The sequence below is a fragment of the Lactuca saligna genome, chromosome 3 (genome assembly GCF_052625555.1).
Source record: "Lactuca saligna cultivar CGN05327 chromosome 3, ASM5262555v1, whole genome shotgun sequence".
In the NCBI taxonomy this organism is placed as follows: domain Eukaryota; kingdom Viridiplantae; phylum Streptophyta; class Magnoliopsida; order Asterales; family Asteraceae; genus Lactuca; species Lactuca saligna.
Genome location: NC_136419.1, coordinates 10840959 through 10848359, shown reverse-complemented (window position 1 = coordinate 10848359; position 7401 = coordinate 10840959). Strand labels below are relative to the sequence as shown.

The window sequence follows — 7401 nt, the reverse complement described above, 5'->3', positions numbered from 1 at the left end:
AAATACCACATACACATATTAACCACTCGAGGCTATAACTCTGTGGGACCCTCCGGTCCGATGTGTCTCAGTGGGACCCTCCAGTCCCATGGCTCGTTGGACCCTCTGTTCCAGTCTGGGTGAGAACCCTCCGGTCTCACTACTCGTTGGAACCTCCGGTCTGGTCTAAGTGAGGACCCTCCGGTCTCATATTTCATTGGACCCTCCGGTCCGGTCATAAAATAGCACAGTTCTTTGGACCCTCCGGTCCGGTCTAAATATCACATAATATAGCACATAACACATATCACACAGAAAATGCATATCTCAGGCAAGCACATAAGACCCTCTGGTCACGCATAATTACCACTCTAGATAAAGTATAGGGAGAAGACTCGCCTCGGATGATGAATAGTCCTTATAAACGTTGCTGCTACGCACCGGCCTCTAACTCTGTGCCAAACCCACAATTATCCTAATTAGGAACTAATTCTCAACTCTCGCTCATTAGGTCTAAAGGAAGTCCACTAACCAGCCCATCAATGACCTAAAACCCATTGGGACCACCAAGGCCCAATAATAAATGGGCTCTCCTGAGGCCCAACTCTCTCTCATCTAATGGCAAGCCCAACTCAAGGTCCCAAAGCACATATATATATAATCCTCTGGTCCAAGACTCTGTTGCAACAAGTCCAAACTCCAGGCCCAATACTCAAGGTCCAAAATGAGACTAAGCCCAAAAGTCCACAATGAGGTTACGCAGGGCGTACCACTCTTGGTACGCTCAGCGTACTTACGAATCCATATTGGCCAATAGGGACACTGGGGCAGTACGCGAGGCGTACAAGAATTACACTCATTGTACTCCCCAGATTCACTCTTTCTACTCATTTGGTCTTAAACAGTTAAGACATTACCTCAAACCCCAGATCTGGACTCCCTAATGGCACCTACTCCATAAAGTCAATGACTTTAAGCCTTTGCATGGCTGGAAAGATCACAAACACCCAAAACACTCACTTCCTTATCTAAGAAACCTCCTATCTCATGCATGGCTTTATTCCAACATCCATGATTGGATTTTTATGACATAACACCAATATATATACTCAAAGGGACATATATTATGCTCTGGAGTTCAAAAACTCATAAAGCTTCAAGCTTTGGGACCAAAAACCCTAAAATGGACCCAAAACAAAAACTAGCACAACAATAAGCAAGTTCAAAACTTGATACCTCTGGAAGATGCATCAACAACGGAAGAACATAGATCCAAAAGCTAGGTGCTCAAGCTATCCTCTTTCAAAGCTCCTTCTTCTTCAAAAGCCAAGTGATCACCCATTAGATCCACATGAGAAAGCCACCAAGATTCAAATATTATGCTTTCTGGAGCTAGATCAACATGAATAGGGCTTGGATCCACAAGCTCCAAACAAGCAATGCTTCCTCAAGGAACTCCTTCTTCCATAATATGCACCAAAAACTCATCAAATCACCAAAAAGCTCAAGAATCACTCAAATAGAGGCTTAGGGTCGATTTCTAGCGTTTAGAGGGATGGAGGCTGAAGATATTAGGGTTAGGTTATGAGATAAGGAGCTTAAATATGGTCCAAGACCCTAAAATAGCGTTCAGGTCTAATTAGCATACGCCCAACGTTCATATGGTATGCCCAACGTACTCTGAAGAACATTCGCGACCACCCCTGGTCAGTATGCCCAGCGTACTCCAAAATTACGCCCAGTGTACGCTTTGTGTACGCCCAGCGTACTCGGCTAAGCCTGCAAACCTCAAAACTTCTGAAGGCCATAACTTCTTCGTTATCAATCCATTTCCGACGATCCTTATATCCACGAAAAGGTAACGAGAAGCCCTACACTTCTATCAACTTTATTCCTCTTGAAACCCACTCGAACTCAGATCCAAAATTCATGAAAAGCCCGCACCAGCTCCTTTAACAATACATTTGGGCTCTAAAGCACAAACCGAACTCTTTTATCACGCAAACCTTTCTCCTTCAAAGCCTCAAAACCTTCTCATACTCAGATTAAGGCCCACAGGCCTTAAATCACAAAACAATATGGAACAGGATGTTACAATATCATTGGTTACCGATTTCTAATATGATTAGGTTCATGTTCAATATTACTAATTCTTTAGCAAACAAGTTAATTCAAGCAATGATCAAGTGATTAAACTAACAAATTTTCTAGCGTTCAGTTCGAATCAAGTAATACTTGTAATACTAGTTAATTAAAGTGGTTGATTCAATTAACTCATATATGGTTAGTGATCACACATGCTCACACATTAATTTATTTATTTTCTAGTTAACCCTAGGTTATGTTCACAACACTAGGCATACAATCTTGTTCTCACAAAACCATAAGATTTAAGTAATCAAGCAGATGTTCATACAACTCAGTAAACTTAGTCATTAACAAAAAATAATTATCATTAACACATGAAGATCTTTTAACAAGCTTAACAAAATAAATAACCAAATCAATATAATCCAAAGGCACTTATCAAACCATATTCATAAGATCATCTAGTCTAAACAGAAGTATGGAGTTTTAGCCCATAACTTTAGCAAATAAAAACATAAAAACGAAATTAAATGTTTCAAACATGATTCACACAAAGAATTAAGAGAAAAGTAATTGTTAAATGCCTTTGATCTCTTCAAGAGTAGCCTCTAGTCGAATTCTGAGTTCCAAAGCTTCTTGAGAATGTATTTGATCCTCCAAAAGCCACTAAAAGTCTTTAGCCAACATTAGGGTTTCGAGTGAAAACGATCTATATATAGATTCTGAAAAACAACTCAACTCGTCGAGTTTTATGACCCAACTCGCCGAGTTTTTTTTACTTAAATAATGTTTACGGCAAGGCACTATTTTGTCGGGAATCTTTATAGCAACTCGTCGAGTTGGTGAACAAACTCGCCGAGTTCTTCAATTTTGCCTTCTTCCTTCAAAATCCAATTTCCAAGCTTCCAATTGTTAGGTCTGCTTCTTTTTCCTTCTGAGCATGTCTTTGTTGCTAAAAATAAAAATTTAAACCAATCATGCACCTTTTGTTCATTATTTTAGACAAAAACAACATAAAATATTAAGATAATGTATGAATTTTATAACTAAATATGTCAATATCAGAAAAATCTAACACGTATTCATATCATTTGCACTTGATACGTTTGATTTTCTCGCACTGGATGCGGTGAAGCTTTTTAATAGACTACAACAAATCATACATAGCAATGTTATATCCTCTAGATCTATAGATGTAATATTCAAAAGAATTAACTTTACCATACAAAAATGCTTAACAACACAGCTTGTTGTTTGTTTATCATCTCACTTCTTGTATTCACTTGTTGTATGATGATAACTATGATATTTTACATATAATTCTTAAAAATAAAAAGATAAGAGAACTAAACTGGTGATTGCATTTCATTAGGAAATATTACACGGCACGGAGTAGTGCCCAACAAAGAAAGCTATCATCGATGTTAATTAGACATGAAAGCATTTTAAGTTGACTTTGAAAATGGCACCAACACAAGTCTTCTAACCACAAGTCTTCTAACCCGTCTTTGGGTGTAGAAAATCGTTTAGCAACTATGATGTTTCCTAGAAAGTAGAAACTAGAAATGTCTTTCTCATATTTGGTGAAATCAGACTTAGTGTCACTGATTGAGTCATAACTTGAATAATTTGTTTACGATTGATGCTCTTAGAACTAAGCAAACCAAGAATTAACCAAACTCGTATTACTCTTAAAATCTTTATATTTCTTGATTTTACGGTATATATGCTTGATCAATCAAAGCTTTTTAAAAACCTAATGAATTAGAATTAAGATGAATAGAACAAGTTTATTTCATGGATTCGGCGATTAAAACCCGTGTTGGAATCTTTGTAAATCTTTATTTTTTGTAGTTAATTAAAAATAAATGGTAAGATCTTGTTTCTTTAATGAACTATTTTATATTAATTCCTATAAATAGATGAAGTTGTAGCTCTCTCTCTCTCTCTCTCTCTCTCTCTCTCACAAACACACACACACACAGTTATGGGCTTCTCATACTTGCTGAAACTAGCGGTCTTACTTGTTGCGCTTCTCATACAAACGAATGAAGTTGTCTCTGAAGATCATCTGGCATTACTGGCAATCAAATCCAAGATAACAGACGACAGTCAAGGTTTTTTGATATCTTGGAATGATTCTCTTCCTTTTTGTGAATGGCGAGGAGTGACATGTGGTCGTCGCCACCAAAGAGTCACAAGCTTGAATATATCCAACTGGGGTTTAGTAGGTACTTTATCTCCTTATGTTGGAAACCTCAGCTTCCTAAGGTATATTAAACAACCAACTTCATGGAGGCATCCCTCCTGAAATAGGCCGCTTACATAGATTACGAGTACTATCCCTCGCCAATAATTCATTCACCGAAGAAATCCCGGCTAACATATCAAGTTGCTCAAAACTGTGGTACTTGGACTTATCTTTCAACATGCTGTCTGGCAAAATTCCAAACGTTTTTAGTTCTCTGGGGATGATCAAAGCGTTAGGATTTGGCAAGAATAACTTAACAGGTGGGATTCCAGCATCCATTGGCAATCTCACATCTCTCGAGCAACTCTCTCTTTCGTATTGTCCATTAGGAGGGAGCATTCCAGATTCCTTCAACCAGTTGAAAAACTTGCGAAAATTAGGCCTTGGAGAAATGGGCCTCGTTGGAGTCTTTCCATCATTCTTATTTAACCTTTCCAAGTTACAACTTTTAAATTTTCCAGAAAACCAACTTGTTGGCAGTCTACCCTCCAACTTATGTGCGAGTCAACCCCATCTCCAGAGACTATAATTCTCATACAATCATTTCAATGGATACCTTCCATCCTCAATATCAAACTGTTCGGAGCTGCGAAGCTTTGATGTTTTGAGTAACGATTTCAAGGGGGAAGTAGCTGCTGATTTTGGAAAACTCCGATATCTTAGGTGGTTAACTCTTGGTGGAAGTGGAGCTAATGTTGGTCTTGGTGGCATGAAACATTTTGATTCTTTGTCTAATTGCAGTGATTTGGAAGTATTGCAAATTGTGGAAGTGCAGATAAGAAGGGTGCTACCGGATTCACTTGGGAACTTGACGAAACTAAGGTACCTAATGATCGAATCAAGCTATATCTCAGGAACCCTTCCTTCATCTATAGGCAATTTGTTTAGCCTAATTCTACTCTCTCTACCCGAAAATAACTTCACAGGCATGATTCCTAAAAGCATTGGCAATCTTTGCAAGGTGGGAGAACTAGATCTAGATGCTAACAGTTTCTCTGGGATCATTCCTCCATCTATAGGAAACATGTCATCTGTAACCAAAATTACGTTAAGTAGAAACAAATTGGAGGGTTCTATACCCTCGACTATTGGGGCATGCAAAAGGTTGCTGCTTCTATCACTTGACGGAAATAACCTCAGAGGGAGTATACCCAAGGAGCTATTCCAATTGTCTTCACTTTCAGTTGGCCTTGATCTTAGCCAAAACAATCTGTCTGGAGTGCTTCCACAAGAGATTGAGCACCTGAAGAACACTTAGGAATACTTGATCTGTCTGAAAATCATTTATCGGGTGAACTTCCTGGTAGTTTAAGCAGCTGCATCAGCCTTCAAGTCCTAGATCTTTCCAGCAATTTCTTTCACGGATCGATGCCGGAAAGGTTGAGCTCTCTGAAGGGCCTCGAATATGTTAACCTATCACGAAATAACTTTTCGGGACATGTTCCAGCATATTTGCAACAGATTGCTTTCAAGTATCTAGATGTTTCATATAATGATTTCGAGGGGGAGGTATATGTTAAGGGTGTCTTTGCCAACGCAAGTGCAATATCAGTCATTGGGAACCATAGACTTTGCGGGGGAATACCTGAGCTTCACCTACCCAAATGCACAAATATTAGCAATTACTACCAAAAAAGCAAAAAACTTTCTCTTGGTGTTATTCTAGTGATTTCAGTACTATCTTCCGTCGTTGCAAGTCTAGCTCTGGTGTCATTTCTCCTGTTGTATTTTTGTAAGAAGAAAACGTCAGAATCAGAATCAGTAGTGACTGAATCTTTTGACAAGATTTCATATGAAAGGCTTTTCAAAGCAACCCAAGGGTTCTCTTTGGCAAATCTGATTGGTACAGGTAGCTTTGGTTCGGTTTACAGAGGAGTTGTTGATGAAGATGAAGATGGCATTGGCCCCACTGTGGCCATCAAAGTAATAAACCTCCAACAAAGAGGAAGTTCCAAGAGTTTTGTAGCCGAGTGTGAGGCCTTGAGAAATATTCGTCATCGTAACCTCGTGAAGGTCATAACTATTTGCTCAAGTCTCGATTTCCATGGCAATGATTTCAAAGCTTTAATATATGATTTCATGCCAAATGGGAGTCTCGAGAGTTGGTTGCATCCTCATGATCATCAACTAGACTTGTCTCAAAGAATAAGCATTGCCAAAGACGTTGCTTATGCTCTTGAATATCTACATTACCACTGTGGAAACACTGTTGTGCACTGTGATTTGAAGCCGAGCAACATTTTATTGGATGCTGATATGGTTGCTCATGTTGGAGACTTTGGACTGGCGAAAATTCTTTCGCTTGAACAACTTTCCAATCCACACAAGAGTAGTAGCTCAAGCATTATAAGAGGAACTATTGGGTATGCACCTCCAGGTAATGTTTTTTGTAATACTAATCGATTTGTCACTTTTTACTATGTATACAAGTAATATTCACTCTACGTAAGTTGCAGAATATGGAGTTGGAAATGAAGTCTCCACCAGCGGAGACATGTATAGCTATGGAATCTTAATGTTAGAGATGTTGACAGGAAAAAAACCGGTTGATCCAATATTTGAACAAGGGCTAAACCTGCATTCTTATGCTAGGAAAGCTTTGGCTGATGGTTTTGTGCTTCAGATTGTGGATCCGATGCTTCTAAATGATGATGTCATTGTCAACCAAGCGTGTTTGATTTCATTGGTGAAAATCGGAGTGCAATGTTCTTCTGAGTCTCCACAAAATCGATTGCATATTGGGACCGTTATTCATGAGCTGCATGTCCTCGCTAATGCTTAAAACCAGCTACCCTAACTAGTTCAATCTTCACTGCACTGGCGCCACCTAAAACGTTTCGCTAGTGTTAATTATGTCATGTGTGTTATAACTTTAATTTGTTGTCATCGATTGTGTTAAATTTGTGTTATTGTAATGATACTGATAATGGTGCGAATGTAGACACACAGGGTGGTTGGTTTAATTTTCTCTTCAAGGAACAAACACGCCCTACACCAAGCCTTTATTTTGCTGGGAAGTGCATATTAGGAATTTAAAATCTTTGAATAAGTTTAAAAAAAAAAAAACGTTGGTAAACCTCCCA

General features: G+C 38.7%; 1 pseudogene across 1 annotated transcript; it reads left to right on the top strand.

The window, feature by feature from the left end:
- The first annotated feature begins 4031 nt into the window (after positions 1-4031).
- Positions 4032-7384, top strand: LOC145034446 (uncharacterized; annotated as a pseudogene). Its single transcript, XR_013678070.1, has 2 exons — positions 4032-6695; positions 6775-7384. The product of XR_013678070.1 is annotated as an uncharacterized LOC145034446 (transcript).
- Positions 7385-7401: the final 17 nt, after the last annotated feature.